We start from the raw sequence: 15048 nt of genomic DNA, 5'->3' as shown, positions 1-15048 counted from the left end.
GAAACATGTAGTTGTGGAGGAGGACAAGCCAGGAGCCAATTATCTGAGTATGACTCTGGATGTGAGACATAACTGACATGCTAAGACATGAAGTGGAAGATGGACATGTTTCAAAGACAGCCTTGTCAATGGTGTGTTGTTATGCATAACTTTGAAAACACTTCTCTTTACTTTTGAAGTAACTAATTGTATACTCACATTTAGAATCCATTCAACTGGATTCTATTTCTCAAAGCAGTATTGGAAGGAACATCTTTCCTATTTCAAAATTTATCAAATTAATATACAAGCACGGCTTCTTTATCAAACATAACTGTTCTCCCTTGTAAGCCTTGTTTATGTCTTCATTGTTTGCCTTTACAGAACAGTCTATCATTAAAACCAGTTATGTCTCAATACAAAATGTGGCTTACACATAGGGAATCATGCTAGAAGGGCTGCTGGGGTACCGTCATTTTCTCTAAAAGCACTATAAAAGCTTCTCGATGGGTAAACCACTTCAGTGTGTGAGTGACTTCTTAGCAGTTTGGTGTTCTACAGACCACACATACCATATAAAGATGCAGCCACTGTAACAGGCAGACAAATTAGAGAGATCCCTATTACTTGCCAAAACATAAATTATTAGTGCCCCAGGCATGTTTATTCATGCTCAGGTACACTTTCTCATTTAAGAAGCAAACTGGCCTGTGCTCTACTAAGCCTGTTGACCTGAGTGAGGAGAGGAAACTTGCTGGCCTTTCTACCTTTCTGAGATATGGTACCTGTTCCCTGTGTATGCAACAAGTTGATCACACTTTGCGTGCCTAAAGCCAAAGGGGCTAATGAAATATTCTGCAAAACACAGGATTTTGTTGTTACTGGAGATATTCAAGAGAAATTTTCTGTGATGGAAAAATCCTGTGAAGTGCAACAGAAAATGCAGATTATTTTAAACTATTACTAGGAAATTCTAACATGCTATTTATCCTCGCTATGTAAGTCGCTGCCTCAAAAAGCCTGTGCGAAGGACACAATAACTCTTCCTTTGGAAAAGGTCACACAAGTCCCCAGCTGTTCTTACTTCCACTTGGACTCTTGGCGAATGTAGTTCTGATGTCTGGGAACTACAAAATGTTTTGAAGCCGCCTTCCTGTCTGTACGCCTACCTCCGATGGAGTACAACTCGGCCAGCCATGAGTGGGCGCAAGATGGGATTCGAGAATTGCAGTACGCAGAGCTGCAAGGTTCATCAGCTTCGTTAATCAGGAGGTTCTATTACAACAAACTGTAAGTAAAACCAAAGAAAGCAAGAATTGCAGCTTCATGAGCTGTGTTGTATCCTGAGTTAGCTTTGGGGAACGGAGCTATTCTGACAATTGCAGTTGCAGCTTGACGGTGCCAAATAGCAGTTTACTTTTCCTACAAAAGACGTGATGCAGAGAGTACTTTGATCTTGAACTTCAGCCAATTCTTTGAAATTTGTTTCTACTTTCTTCTGAAAGAATACACTCTACAGTTCAAATTTAGTACTGTTACTCTTTGTAAATAATAGACAAATAAAAAAATCTCAGGAAAAATGATATACAATACACTACGCACAGAGAGATACATGTTTACCATTTTGTGCAGAAGACACACAAACTCTGTACTGTGAAGTGCTGTCTGCTTGCACATTTGGGTGCAAGTCACCTTTTTAACTTCTCTGCACAGTCACTAAAGGCTCTAAGTGCTGTAGGAAAATAAATTCACCATTCTGAGTAAGGCAGCTAAGTCCTGTTTTCATGCCTTGGTATACGGGAGAAGGGACTGGACGCTAGGAAAGTGCATGTAACACACAAGCAGGAGGGTTCAGAGCTGTTCCTTCACTGACTGTTGCTGTGTCTGCGGAGTTCTGTGCAGGCGGTATCGAGCTGCAACTGCGCTTTATAACGAGAAGAGTCAAGCACAAGCTTAACTTGGAAATGAGACCACCTTTGATTTTCTCTATTGTATAAATGTTTCTAAGTGAAAACTCAACTGTGCATTGGAAGTTACAGTTGTTCTTACCAATTTGTCCTTGACACTGCAACAAACTAGGACTCAACTGAAAACCATGGTAGCCCAACTGCTGCTTCACAAAGGCAGCACCGCAGAACCTCCAGCTTGTGCAACACCTGTGCGACTGCTGTAGCCTCTCTCTGACTACTTCACTGAGAAGACAGTAAGTGATAATTTGCTTCAATTTCTTTGCAAATGAAGATTTGCAAATCAGTCTCTCCAAAGCATTCCAAGGAAAAAAAAATGTCAAACATATCACGTCAGTTCCCTGCCTTTCTAACAGCAATTCATCTAAAATCGTAAGCCAACAATTTTCTTACTAACACTAGACAAACATAGCTTGTACCAATGAGTTAAGAGTATTTTGTTGACCTACAGGACCTACTACAAACAGCAGCGATCATATCCAGTTTATAACGTAGACACGTAATACAGAAATATATAGTGTTCTCTAGATTTGAAGTCCAAGAAACATTCTCAAGAAACAGCAAAATCAATTGCCATCAATTACCACAAGTGACCACATCCAACTCTGAAAAACTCACACGGGAGAAAGTGTGCATAAGAGACACCCAAAACAACTGCTGAGATCCTGGAATGGTGAATCCCCACGAACTGCCTCGTAAACTAGAGCTAATTGAAGGAGAAAAGCTTTAGAAAACATACAGATAGAAGCTCAGCTTCTATCTAAAGCTTGGCATTGAAAAATGCCAAGCTTGTAATTCACCAAGAAAGGTTGAGTATAGCAGCACAAAGCAGGTTATTGAGAACGTATCCTCAGAAAGTGCAGCTGTAGAAAGTGCAATAACTCATTATAAGCATCAAACATTATCCAGACATTATTCTCTCAGACCTTTTTTTCTGTAACCTATTAAATAGTTAATGAAAAAAGAAGTTTAGTGATTTGTACATTCAAAAGAGAAGAGTATATTGCACACAGAAATTAAATTATGTTCCTTCAAACAGTGTGTAAGAAGACAAAGGTCAAAGATGACAGAAAAGAGGGAGAAGCGTTCTTTTACATAAGAGTTGGTGTTAACCTGGGCAGGAGGGCTGCTAAAATCATTATTTTACCCAGTCATGTATTTATTTGAAGAGCCAAACTATGACTTTTATTGTTTATTTTACAGAGCCCTAACACTTTGAAGAATTAATATCGACCTGCTAAAATCTCATTTTAAATGACAGAAAAAAATAAAAGAAATATCAAGTCCAACATCCAAGTTTAAAATAGCATATCGTTACACAGATGATTTGCTGTTGATAAGGTCAGTGACACCATTTTCTCTAGAGGCAGCACTGCTCAAAAAATTTCATGTACAGAAGTGCACAGAAAACAGGTGAGTTCCACATGGCTCTTCATCAACAAACAATGCTAGTGACAAAGTCTCTGAAAAATAGTAGTTCTTCCCTGTCTAGGACCCTGTGGTATGAATCAGGTGAGAGCTCACCCTCGGAGAGGAACAGCAGGTTTGCTGAGTCCCTGCTGCTTACTAGACATGTCGGTCACTTCCATATGCAGAAGCTGCTGTAAGAAACGCAATGACAAGATGCTCATCTCTCCCTCGAACGTAGCATGAGCACCCTGTGGGGCCTCCCGAAACTTTGCTGAGAAGATGCTGCTGCTGAACATCTGTGTTTTGATAAGCAGCGTCTAGAAGCTGTTTCTCATTACCATTTTGTCTCTGGCTTATGTAATGAGAGCTCCATAGATTATCACATTAAACAATAAGGTGTCTGACAACCATGTTGCTAAACACATTTCATCCGTACGCTTCCCAGCGGGGTAAGTCTGGGAAGAGGTTCATGGTAAAGCGTTTGTGCTTGTTGCACAACCTTCGCTTACTTCATTGACCACAGGAAAGATGACACTGCAGCCTGTCCAACCAGCTCATCCTCTAAAAGTCACCAGTGACATTTATTAATTAAAATAGCTCCCCATAAGTTAGATTTCCACTTCTCCTAAACTCCAAGTTCCAACAGATACTGGGTTAAATCACGTCGGATTTGGTCACTGAGATGATGCCATTGATGATATTGTTCTGCTGACTGAAAGGAAGTGCCAACACAACAAAATTCACTCCAGCTCAAAACAGAAGCGGAGAAAAATGGTCAAAGAGTCTCTTGGCCTGGATGAAGTGATACATGAACCCACTTGCACGTGAGATGCTAACAAACTCCTGAAACATAACCGAGGGGAATGCATGGTGAGTAGCACTGTGGTCCCATACTATTTGGTTATGTTCCCATTAGAATATCTGTGCTTCCACAGGCCTTTCATAAGTCATTCCATCAGGAGTACAGAGCGGCTACGATACTTATCTACTGTTTTCTATTATTTGAACATTATCTTAAACATTTTTATGATGTGAATATCAAAGTTTTATTGAGTTATTCTTTGGACTTGAGCATTTTACAGATTCCTTGCGGTCTATACCATAGAAGAGGCTCACTGAAAAATCATGGGTCCAAATACTATATATAAAAGCTGAACAAACAGAAGTTAGAAAATAAATAGTTCTATCTTAATATGAATTACCCAGAAAAGATGGTACAGAAGATGAAGTAGAAAGACCTGTGCTTTTTACATGCTTGTACAGTATTCACTCTTATCAGAGTTTCCCAGATGGTCACAGTACTGAGCAATAATCCCAACTTGCGGTTTTACATGCTGTTCTTTTAAAGGTGCCCTCCACTCCCTTCCTCAGCTTGATTTAGAGACATCCTCCCCCGCAACAGGCTAACACAGAGTTTTCACGGTACGTGATTTCTTCCTGTGAAGTTTGATGAACAATGAAACAGAAAACAGTACTGGCCTCTAAAATACCTTCAGTAGCATCTGTTACAACTCACTGTTGGGGGCTGAGACATTTCACCTCTTAAAGTTGCTCTTTCAGATTCTCAGCAAACCCTGGCAGATGTGCATAGTCATACCTGCTCCCATTCCTGAGCTTATCTTTGCAGCAAGATCAGCTGATCTGCAGCTCAGTGAAGAGCTGGAGGTCCTGGGGGAGAGGAGGAATTCCCCCCCCCTCTAGGGAGCAGGTGCCACAATTTGAGCAATATGCTGAATTAATCTGGCAGCAACAGTCCTAGTCGCCCTAGTAAGCCTCACTAGTATATAAAGGAGGAAGAGAATCAGATTCAGGGGTAGTTATCACCATAAATGATCTTTAACTGTATACAAAAACAATTTTATGTATATTATCAATGCCATGCTTATTACATGCACAGCTGCTGAGGAGGGGAAGAGGTTTCTTTCCAAATGAAACACAAAATTCTGTGCTTTAAAAATAAGGTCTTACATTTCCTTAATAAGAGCAGTAACAGATTTTTTTACAAGAGGTAAGTGTTTAGCTAGAGATAATGAGGTAAGTGTTTAGCTAGAGATAATCTCACCTCTCTCACGTCATACAGCTCAAAGTGAATGACCGAATCTATTAGAACCATAGTATACGATCTATTGAACTCATGATATAGAATTTGTCTGATGACCAAATTCTGTGTCTTCTCAGCAGTTTTTTGCAAAGATGAGCTTTGTTGTCTGTGTCTTACTGGTGTACTTATGCTAACAACACTATGTAGGATCATTGCTAAATTCCCAAGTCTTTGTCTTTTTGATTGCTCACAATTGTCCACATACTTTTCCTTTTGGGCTAAAATTTGGTACATGTTGTCGGTCTGAGAAAGAATACTTATAAAAAGTTAGCGAAAAAAATCAGTTGCTTTTAAGAATGAAGAAAGCTGGGGAAATAGAAGGTGCAAATGCTGAAGAGCTCTGCACAAAGGAGAAAAATACATATCAGTGTACATCCTGGTGGAGACGTAATCCTTTGGGGTACCTAAGAAAATCAGTTTTGCTTTAGCTGCATTCTGAGAATTTAAAAATCATACCTCGCAAATACACTCTAGGTTTGTTATACAATAAGCAGCATTCTTTTGGCACTGCTTGTCTCTACATATACAAGCCAAGTGGAAATTTCCATTGACTTAGAGTGGCTTTCAGGCCTGTTATCGTCTCACATGTGTGCACAAGAAAGCTGCATACAATTCACATTGGTCTTGCAAAATATATCAACGGCCAAAACAAACAAAAATTATCAAAACAATCATATATTAATGCTTTCTTTCTTTCTGTTGACATTAAAGGAAATTGCACATTTAAATTCAGCAAGCCTCCACAATACATAACAAGAATTATTCTGTAGTTCAATAAGATTTTTAGTATCCCTGTACATATTTGCTATTGTCAGATCCTAAATCATGAAATTAAGAATGGAGAAGAGGCCAACAAGCACTGTGAGGTTTTTGAAGAATCTCTAATGCCTCAGTCTAGTATGTAGACTTATACCCATATAATTTCATTAATTATCCCAATTCACTAAACACGTTGTTCTTGGATCTATTAATGAACAGCTTAGTAGTTCAGCAAATTTTTGCAAGAAACATCTGAGCAGGGACTAGGCTGCCATGTTTCCTTCTCAGCTGGCTCCACTGATAAGTTCTTGTAGTGGAAATACTGACAGCTATTTAGCTGAAGAGGCTGAGTTCACCCTTCGTGGTTGCTGTATTGTAGCTGGTCTCACGCCGGAGCTAAGTGCTTAGCGTTTGTACCTCTGCCTTTGACCAGTTTTAAAAACTGCTGTTGAAGGTGGCAGAGGCTACACCCCTGACCTGCCCGTTCTGCTCTGTCCACAGTTACTCTGGCTGGCTGCAGGCCCAAAGCACATTCAGGTTGCAAAATGTGTAGCAGCAACACAGCGCTCTCCCATGTGAATTTTCCAGGTGCCCCTATTCCAGAAACTCAGTTCACGGTGAATAAGTAGAAAGCAGTCTGGTAGAAACAGAGCGTGCAATAAATCTAAGATAGCTTATTGATCCGTTGACTGCAAAGGCAAAAGATAGCCAATCACAAATATTTTGCCTGCAGTTCCTTACAGCATTACAAAAATGCTGTAACTGCTCACAGAAAATCTTTCCCTTGCACCAGAGGTCATTTCAGGACGTGCTCACTTTAATACCATTTGACTTCTGCCAAGTTCCTGGTTAGTAATGCTTTCTATGTTAGGGCTGCAAAAAAAAAGCTTCTGAGGTCATTTTTCCACCAGTAGCTACGAAGGTGGCACGCTGAACTTTTAAAAACTTTTAACACAAGTGGAGGCTCTGTAAAATCTGCTGAGTCTGCAAGACCTGCTGTATACAGGACGTATGTGCCTGAGATCAGCGCCTGCACTTATAACCTACATTGTCTAATTATTGTTAAAGTATACACAGCAAGGTAATGATCTCCCTGCCCATGTGAATTTACCTGATAAAAGCCAAGAGGGTAACAACGGCAAAAAGTCTACCTATCCATATACTACAAAAAGGACCCTTCAAAGTTTGTCCCTCATTTGAACAACAAAATATTTTTGGCTCTGTCAGCACTGACTTCCAAACAGCTGATCCTCGACTGGAAGGGGGAGGGGAGAACTGTAACTTGCTTAAGTTATAAAACAGAACTAGAAACCACATGTTCAATATAAACAAGTTCCAGGTTTCTGCTCTTGGACGTGCCTTGACCACATTCAGCCAGACAGTAACACAGTGCAGTACTTGAGTTTTAAATGGTTAAGGGCACCTTCTTTTCAGATGAAATCTGAGTGTGAGTTTATTTTGTAATGGACTCATTTGGCAAAAGGTTTATTTATGCACAAATACTTTGCAGTGTGCTGCACAGACGGAGTGATGCATGTGCTACTGCAGATCTCTACAAGGCATTCAGAATGCTTTTTCCTATGGGTGTGTTTAATTTCTGATGCAAACAGTCCTGGTCATTAGAAGAGTTTTTTCTAGTTTACTCTGCACTATATGTAAGACATAGGTCTTACCAGTGAGAAGGAAAAGGCCAGCTATGGGTGTCTGAGGTGAAGAAAGCAACAGAAAGATGATCTGCTTCCACCACTTCCAACTGTCTAGTTTAAGAGGCCCCAGTCATGTTGCAGTACTTGGTGCTTTTCATTAGCTAACAGTGCCACGAAAATGATACGAAGCAGAGAGGAGGAGAGAGCAGTCCCTATCATTGTCGGGGATTTGGCAGAGCTGATGGATACTGTTATCTAAGGATTAAAAACTTATTTGAAAAGCTACTTTCGTAAAGTTGTAGTATTGTATTAATATGTCTTACTACATTGGACCAGAGTGGCCACCTCCATGTTAAAAGGAAGATGGTCTTTGGAAAGAGAAATCTGTGGTGTTTCTGCACATTGATCCATTAGACGCAGAGGGTTTGCCCCCTGTAGAAAAGGCAGTCCCTGATCTCTGCAGTCTGTGAATGGTGTTGGCTGGAATGACTGTGCCGTAGTTGGGATATCTCCGTTAATTATCCTCCACTGTGCTGTCTGCTGTCTCCCAAAGTGAGATCACAGACTATACTGGTTGGCAACTCACTGCCAGTGCAAGACTCAATAACTGCCTACAGCAAAATATAATTTACAAAGAACTGTGGAAGTCATAAATTGATTCATTTTGTCTGCAGATTTTCTTTCCTGTTATACTGAGTATATTTCAGTGCAACATATCCCAGCCATGTGCATCCCCTCAGATACAAAGCAACGCTTATTCATCTTTCAAACAGATAGTCATCTTCCTTTTCCCTCCTTATTCACAAAGCCAAGGGAAGAAGAGTGGGGAAAAATCATGGAGAGAGAATCTTTAGCTATGCTGGTTACAACTATTTCCAAGAGGGTGGTGAAGAGGAAGAAAGATACTACAGTTTCTTTGTAGCAGGCCCTCTTTCCATCACACTTAGGCCAATGAGAAGCACAGCTTTACTTTAAAGGCTTGTTAGCTACAACACTTCAACTCTGTTAATTGTAATCAGAAGCTTTATTTCTACAAAATGCCTGGTAGAGAAACTTTCCATTATGGACCAGATTCCTGAAATATTTGCTCATCTTTTGTTTTGTTCTTAAGTGATGTAAAACTGTTACTGACTTCCACCATCTCTTTAGAGATTTTTTTAAAAAATTTACAAACACTTTTGCTCTTAAATAGCAAACTTAACCATAACTCCAGTATTCCTAACAAATTTCTATTATATTTTCTATATGCTAGAATTATTTGCTTTTTGTATGCTCCTTCATCTATTTTTTTATACTGCCTTATAACCAAGTGGTTGTACAGCAGTAATATCCAGAAGATAGACTGGGCCAAGATGAACAAATTCCTAGTAAAATTAGATCTTGAACAGATGCAGGGCAGTAATGGCAGGACAAAGTGTTTTTCAGTTCCATGAACTTTGGCGTTTCTTAGCTCTCATTGCAAAATACAGACATGCATAGCTAAATATGTTGGATTTTATTAAGCGTGTGCTTTGTATACACTGGGTTGGGTTTTGGTAACCAGATTAAGTGCAAGTTCATGCCTATGCTGCTTCTACACTACCCCAAACACACGTTTTGGACAACAGGCCAACTTTTGGGCCACAGGGACTTTTGCACAATTAATATCTCAGCAGAGACTGTGAGGAGGAGGGAAGGAAAGTCTTTCACAGAAAACCTGTGTAAGGATCAGAGGATTTAGTTCCATTTAGTAGCTAATACTACTGAATGTGTGGTTAATACTGCGGTCAGCCAGTTGGATACTCCATGCAATCAATTTAATCCTAACTCTTCTGCAGCTGAATTGAATACTCCATGCAATCAATTTAATCCTAACTCTTCTGCAGCTGAATTGGATACTCCATGCAATCAATTTAATCCTAACTCTTCTGCAGCTGAATTGACTGAGGCCTCTTACTCACTCCCTAAATCAGTCGGGCAGAGGGAATGAGCGGTAATAGTTTTGCCTTTCCTGATTCCTGACTTCAGCTTCATTTGAAATGTAAGTAAGTTTTAAAACCCTGTTACTTTTCTAAGAAATTCATGCCTTGTGCTTATTTCAGAGACTTTACATTGAAAGACTCAGAGCACATAGAACAAGCAGTGCTTTACAACTTTATATTGTTTTTCAAAATGTAATTTTACTAAATGACACTTAAGAATATCAGTTTTCAGAAGGCTGCTGAACTGTTTAACCCTGAGAAAGACTGATGGGGGCTGAAGCTGAAAGCTAGCTTGAAGTGTTTCATGAGGTGGGTACTGGAAGCTGTCCCGAAATTACAGCGTTCGAGCTTGTCTCAAAGAAAGACGATAGCGGAAAGGTTTTCACACGCTTGGCAAGGAGGGGAGGTAGAAAGCACTAAAAGAGCACTACAGGGCCCAGCGACCTGGAAGCACCCTGACGCTTTTTGATGATCTGAGTGCATGCTACTGGCAGCGGACTGGGCGCGCACGGCCAGCCGGCGGTTTCTGCCGCCTGCCACTGCCGGCAGCAGCAGGGCCGGCTGCTGGACCCGCGATCGCGGGAAGCCAGCAACGCGCAGAGGGCCAGAGCCCCTTTGACTAGCACGCGCTCCTGCCTCCAGGACGCTGGCACTGGCCACAGGCTGTCGCCCTTCCAGTGTCCTCCGAACTCCTGTCCTGCAGGTGGGCAGCTTCATGTTTGGTCCTGGTGTCCAGAGCAGCCCAGCTGGCAGCTCAGAGCATGGACTGGACCAGTGGCTCCCACCCGTTTCAGCCTGCTCTGCGCGTGGGCAGTCTGTGGCCCTGCACTCCCCCGCTCTCCTGGGCAGCACAGGAGGCGTTAGATCAAGTTTCTGCTGTTGCAGCATTTGCTTGCAAAGGTTTGGCTCTCCGCTGACCATGCCCCTGCCACACGTGTGCGTGCGTGCATGCCTCTGCAGTGGCTATGTGTCTACAGGCACAATAAAGGAAACCTCAGCTAAGCCTCTAGTCTGTGGTTTTTAGCTAAACTTTAGCTAAATTTCTGATAATTGGAGGTGCTAAAATCTAATATATATTTTTTTCATTGACATGTGAGCTTGCTTCTCCTTACCCCAGTTAATCAGCTTGTCCATATGCTCTTTGTCCGTATGTTCTTTGAAGTCATGCTTTCCCCCGTACTCTGAATTAATGTAGATAAAGCAAAACAGGCTTGCTAGAACTGAAAGTGAAAATCATTCTTTTAAATGATTCTAAAGAGTCCAATTTTTTTTCCCAACCTAAACACAGGTCAAATATCATTCTAGCTTGTCCAGCCTAATCACTAAGCTGTTGTCACACTCCTCAGACTGAGGAGTCTGATTGCTTTATTTCTCAGAAATTTGCTTCAAATACCAAATATATTATGAATCTTTACGTAGCCTAGTTGCAAAGCCATTAGAAGAAATCTATTTCTTCTTAAGTATTGTACCTCATTTTCCCTAAGTAGTACACAGATTAAAAGTTGACTTTTATATTGGTTCATTACTCTTGTGCTTAAAAGTATTTATAGAAGTTAAATGAAATCAGGTGACTGAATGGAAATGAGTCAAGTAATCTTTTCTACCTGTTCCATTTCAGCTGATGTTTGATGAATAATGATTAGACTAAAATGAACAACAGATACCTAAAGCATATCCTTCTTCAGTCATTATCTGACTTAGTGTCACTGATCAATCAATCAGTCAGTGCAGGACTGCTGCAACATTAAGCTGGCTTAATTTATACGTAGCTGGCCCACAGGTTTATGTTCCACTGTAAGGCTCTCTTTCTATCACATCAGTACTCACAGCTGAGTCTAGTGGCCACATTTACTTATCTTACGGTATTTTCTGCAAACACATTTGGGTCTGAGTACTGAAAGGTTGCTAATGGGTTATGGTGTGGTGCTTACAGAGTAGAAGGAGTAGGTTCAAAAGGAAATTTTACTGTAATTAAATGGATGATGGTATACTAATGTGATAGATGGCAAAAAGCTTGGGTGGTCACAGTGATTTCAGGGGCTGCAATACACAGGATTCTTGGGATCCCTGCCCAAAGTCCAGTCTGTTTTTCTCTACATATTTGGATGTAGTATAATGCAATGAGTTGGAGCTCTCTATAACCTCATAAAACATAGTGGTCTTGGACTATGCTTTCTTTATCTATACATATGAAGCTCTGGTTGCTAGACTGCGATTAGACTCTGCACTGACTCTCTCCTCCCACTGGCGCATCAAAGGAGACAAACTGGTTTCCAGCCACTCCAGAGAGTTTCCAAACCTTTTCAGTGAGCCTGTACCGAAAATCTGCTTGAGGGGAAGGAGAACTTAGTCATATAAATGCTTTGTCTGATTTTCTGCAGTCAAGAATCTGAAAGGAATCTGGAAGTTTAGGGATCTTTTTCAGGAGTAATCAGGATTTTTAAAACTGGGATGCCAGTAAGATTTCTGCATCAGTGGAATCACTATAACTTGGGACAAACAGAATGCTGCATCTGTGGATCACAGCACAGCTTCTGAGGTCCACAGGAAGCTCTGGAAAAAAAATGGACTTGAAATCTATCCACTGACACTAAATATAACCTTCTGGTAAACATTAAAACTTCAAGGGCTTTGTGGCTGATGATCATGTTAAACTTCAGGATATCCAGTGAGAGGGTGGGGAAAAGAAACCTACAGGGAGGGGAAGAGTTTGAAGGCTGGTGGAGAGAATTGCAAAGATTTTGGTGACTAAAGTTTTCTGCCTGGCTCTATGGTTTTCAAGTTAGTAAAGATAAAGTAGTCACAAGGTTGAGACAGCTTCAATACTAGTGTATAACATGAGAAACTATGGGTCGCTCTTGGTTCCAGTGGAGAACTTCATTCTAAAAAACTACTCTGAGTGAGGCTTAAGGACAAAAGGCAGATGCTGCCTCCCTGCTGGTTCCATCTTGTTCCTTCTGCTTGAAAGATGATAATTAACATTCTCTGCACTAGTGTCCTTGCCTTGGACATCTGTGCCCTGAAAACTGGCTAAAACAACTAGAAGGGATTTCACGTGGGGCATCAAACAGCCAGAAGATAGTACTGGCTTTCAGTCCCTACCAGCGTGGGCTGGATTTGACCCAGTAGTACTTGAGAGCCTCTGTATCTCCTTGTGACACCGTAACCTCAAGCATTTAGTCTGCCCTTTCGGCAAGCATGAAGAGCATGGCCTTTAGTTTCTGCGCACAGCTGCAGACAAGGACAAGCAAGTTTCTCAAGCAGGTCATAAACTGCACTACACAAATATATCTCTAGCACTATCAGGGCTATCTTCTAGCCTGAAGTGCTGTTCTTAGCTTTCTACTTGCCCCTGAATACCAGCAGGTCTAGTCATACAGCATGTGGAAGAAGTTTCACTCTGCAGCAGAATTTCTGGATTGCTTCTTAGTAATCAAGTTTGGGAGTTACTGAGAAAACTGATGAAAGCATCTGGGCTACTTTTAGCACTGCTTGTTGCGGTGGGCAGCTGTTATTCTATTTGATAGGTGGGTAGACTGATGCATGTGTGGTATCTGCCAAACACCCTGACTACTGGAAAGCAGGAGACCCCAAGACCTTGCTCTAAACCAACATAACCCCTTATGCATTTTGTAAAAACAAACATTTACCAATCCTGGAAGCCATTGCTTGTTCTGTTAGTTTAACTCCTAGCGTGGTTTAAAATTCTTTTTCAAGCCTACCACAATTTGTGTTCCTTTTTTTTTTTTTTTTTTTTAAGTGGGAACACCTTACAAAGCATTCTGAGAGAGGAGCAAGAGGCATTAAGTCTGTTTAAAACTGAATCCAAACAGAGACAGACCTGTTGCCAACAAGGAGGGAAACTTGGCAGCTCTGTTTAAAGCTTCCCACACAGACACCGAAGACGCAAGAAAGCAAAGAAGCTCTAGTCTCTGAGGGTCCTGCCACTCCCAGGGCAAAGCCATCCCTTCTCTGCTGTTCCTCTAGCTCTCCTCCTCGCTCAGGGCCGTTTGGCACAGCAGTAAGATACTAAGCCTTATAGACCTGGAAAAAATACAGGAAAGGGTTAAGAAAAAAAAGGAGGGGGGAGAGAAAAGGCACTCTGCACAGAGAACCTGGAGGCAAGCCAGCGTCCCCGAATGACTCTGCTCGGCTCAGCCGCAGCCCCAGCGAGCGAGCGATGCTCCGCGCCGCACTGCCCTCGCTCGCTCCGCTCTGCTCCTCTCCTCTCCTCTGCCTGCGGGTGGGCACGGCCCAGCCCTCTTGGCTGCATCAAGGAGAGGAGTTTCCCTGCGCGGTCTCCTCTCCAGCCAGTTTGTGAGCCCAGAGACATTGCCAAGTTTATCGTGCGCCTTGAAGAGAACAGCAAAGACCGAAAGCAGAACACCGGAGAAAACAGCTGAAAATTAGGGGAGACCATTCCCTCCACGCCAAGTGAAAGCACCTTTCCTGTGTCAACCTCGGGGGAACAGAAATGGTGGCACAGTGCAAAGCAGGGCAAGCTGCCCGGGTGCCAGGAACACGCTGTTCCCCTGGCTGCGCGATGCAGGGAACTGTTCGTCCATATGCTCAAGCTTGATGGACTCTCTTCTCCCACAGAGAGCAAAACATACCCTCAATTCAGAGGGGCTCTTGCTCTATCTCAGGGAGGCAGCGGGAAAAGCTGGGCGCGCTAAAGCGCTGTCGTGGGCGTGGGTGAGGCTGCCAGCTCTGAGCTAGAACTGCTCCAGAGTTATTTGTCGGGTATAGCTTTGAGGTCTTGTTCTTAAATCTCTTTGTAAGCAAATGGACTACAGATTTTAGTAAAATACTCTGTTGTCTGAAATTACTCAGTTGAACAGCTCATGCCTGCCTACCCTGGTCTCTGGGCTGCTTTTATGACCAGTGCTTTCAGTGGAGATCAGTCTCCAGCTTTCTTGGTGTTACTTCTGTGGCTGAAAGGCATCCTGATCCACAGCACCACACAGGCAGGAGGGCTGGCAAGTCATGGGGCCTGTTTCAAGATGGTCCTACTAATACGAGCGTGCACGACTTGACAGAACTTGCAAGACTTCTGTTTTTTCTGTGTGTCTCATAAATCGGAACAGCAACAAAAAAGTGATCAGATGAGAGTTCAAGAAGTGATCGCGTAACGTATATCAGAGCATTCAGATGTTTTCCTGAAGCCAGTTTCACCCAGCCGCCAAAAGCCTTTCTGAGGCTGCTCGCGTCCCTCTCCCTCTATG

The 15048-nt window shown here is 42.1% G+C and overlaps 1 protein-coding gene across 1 annotated transcript in view; it reads right to left on the bottom strand.

The window, feature by feature from the left end:
- The window catches only part of KLF13 (KLF transcription factor 13), a 38232-nt gene that overhangs the window by 21710 nt on the left and 1474 nt on the right, over nucleotides 1-15048 (bottom strand). The gene's annotated exons all lie outside the window — the stretch shown is intronic.

Source organism: Rhea pennata, chromosome 10 (assembly GCF_028389875.1).
Source record: "Rhea pennata isolate bPtePen1 chromosome 10, bPtePen1.pri, whole genome shotgun sequence".
Lineage (NCBI taxonomy): Eukaryota > Metazoa > Chordata > Aves > Rheiformes > Rheidae > Rhea > Rhea pennata.
Note: the sequence above shows the minus strand (reverse complement) of the source record. Positions and strands in the feature narration are given on the sequence as shown.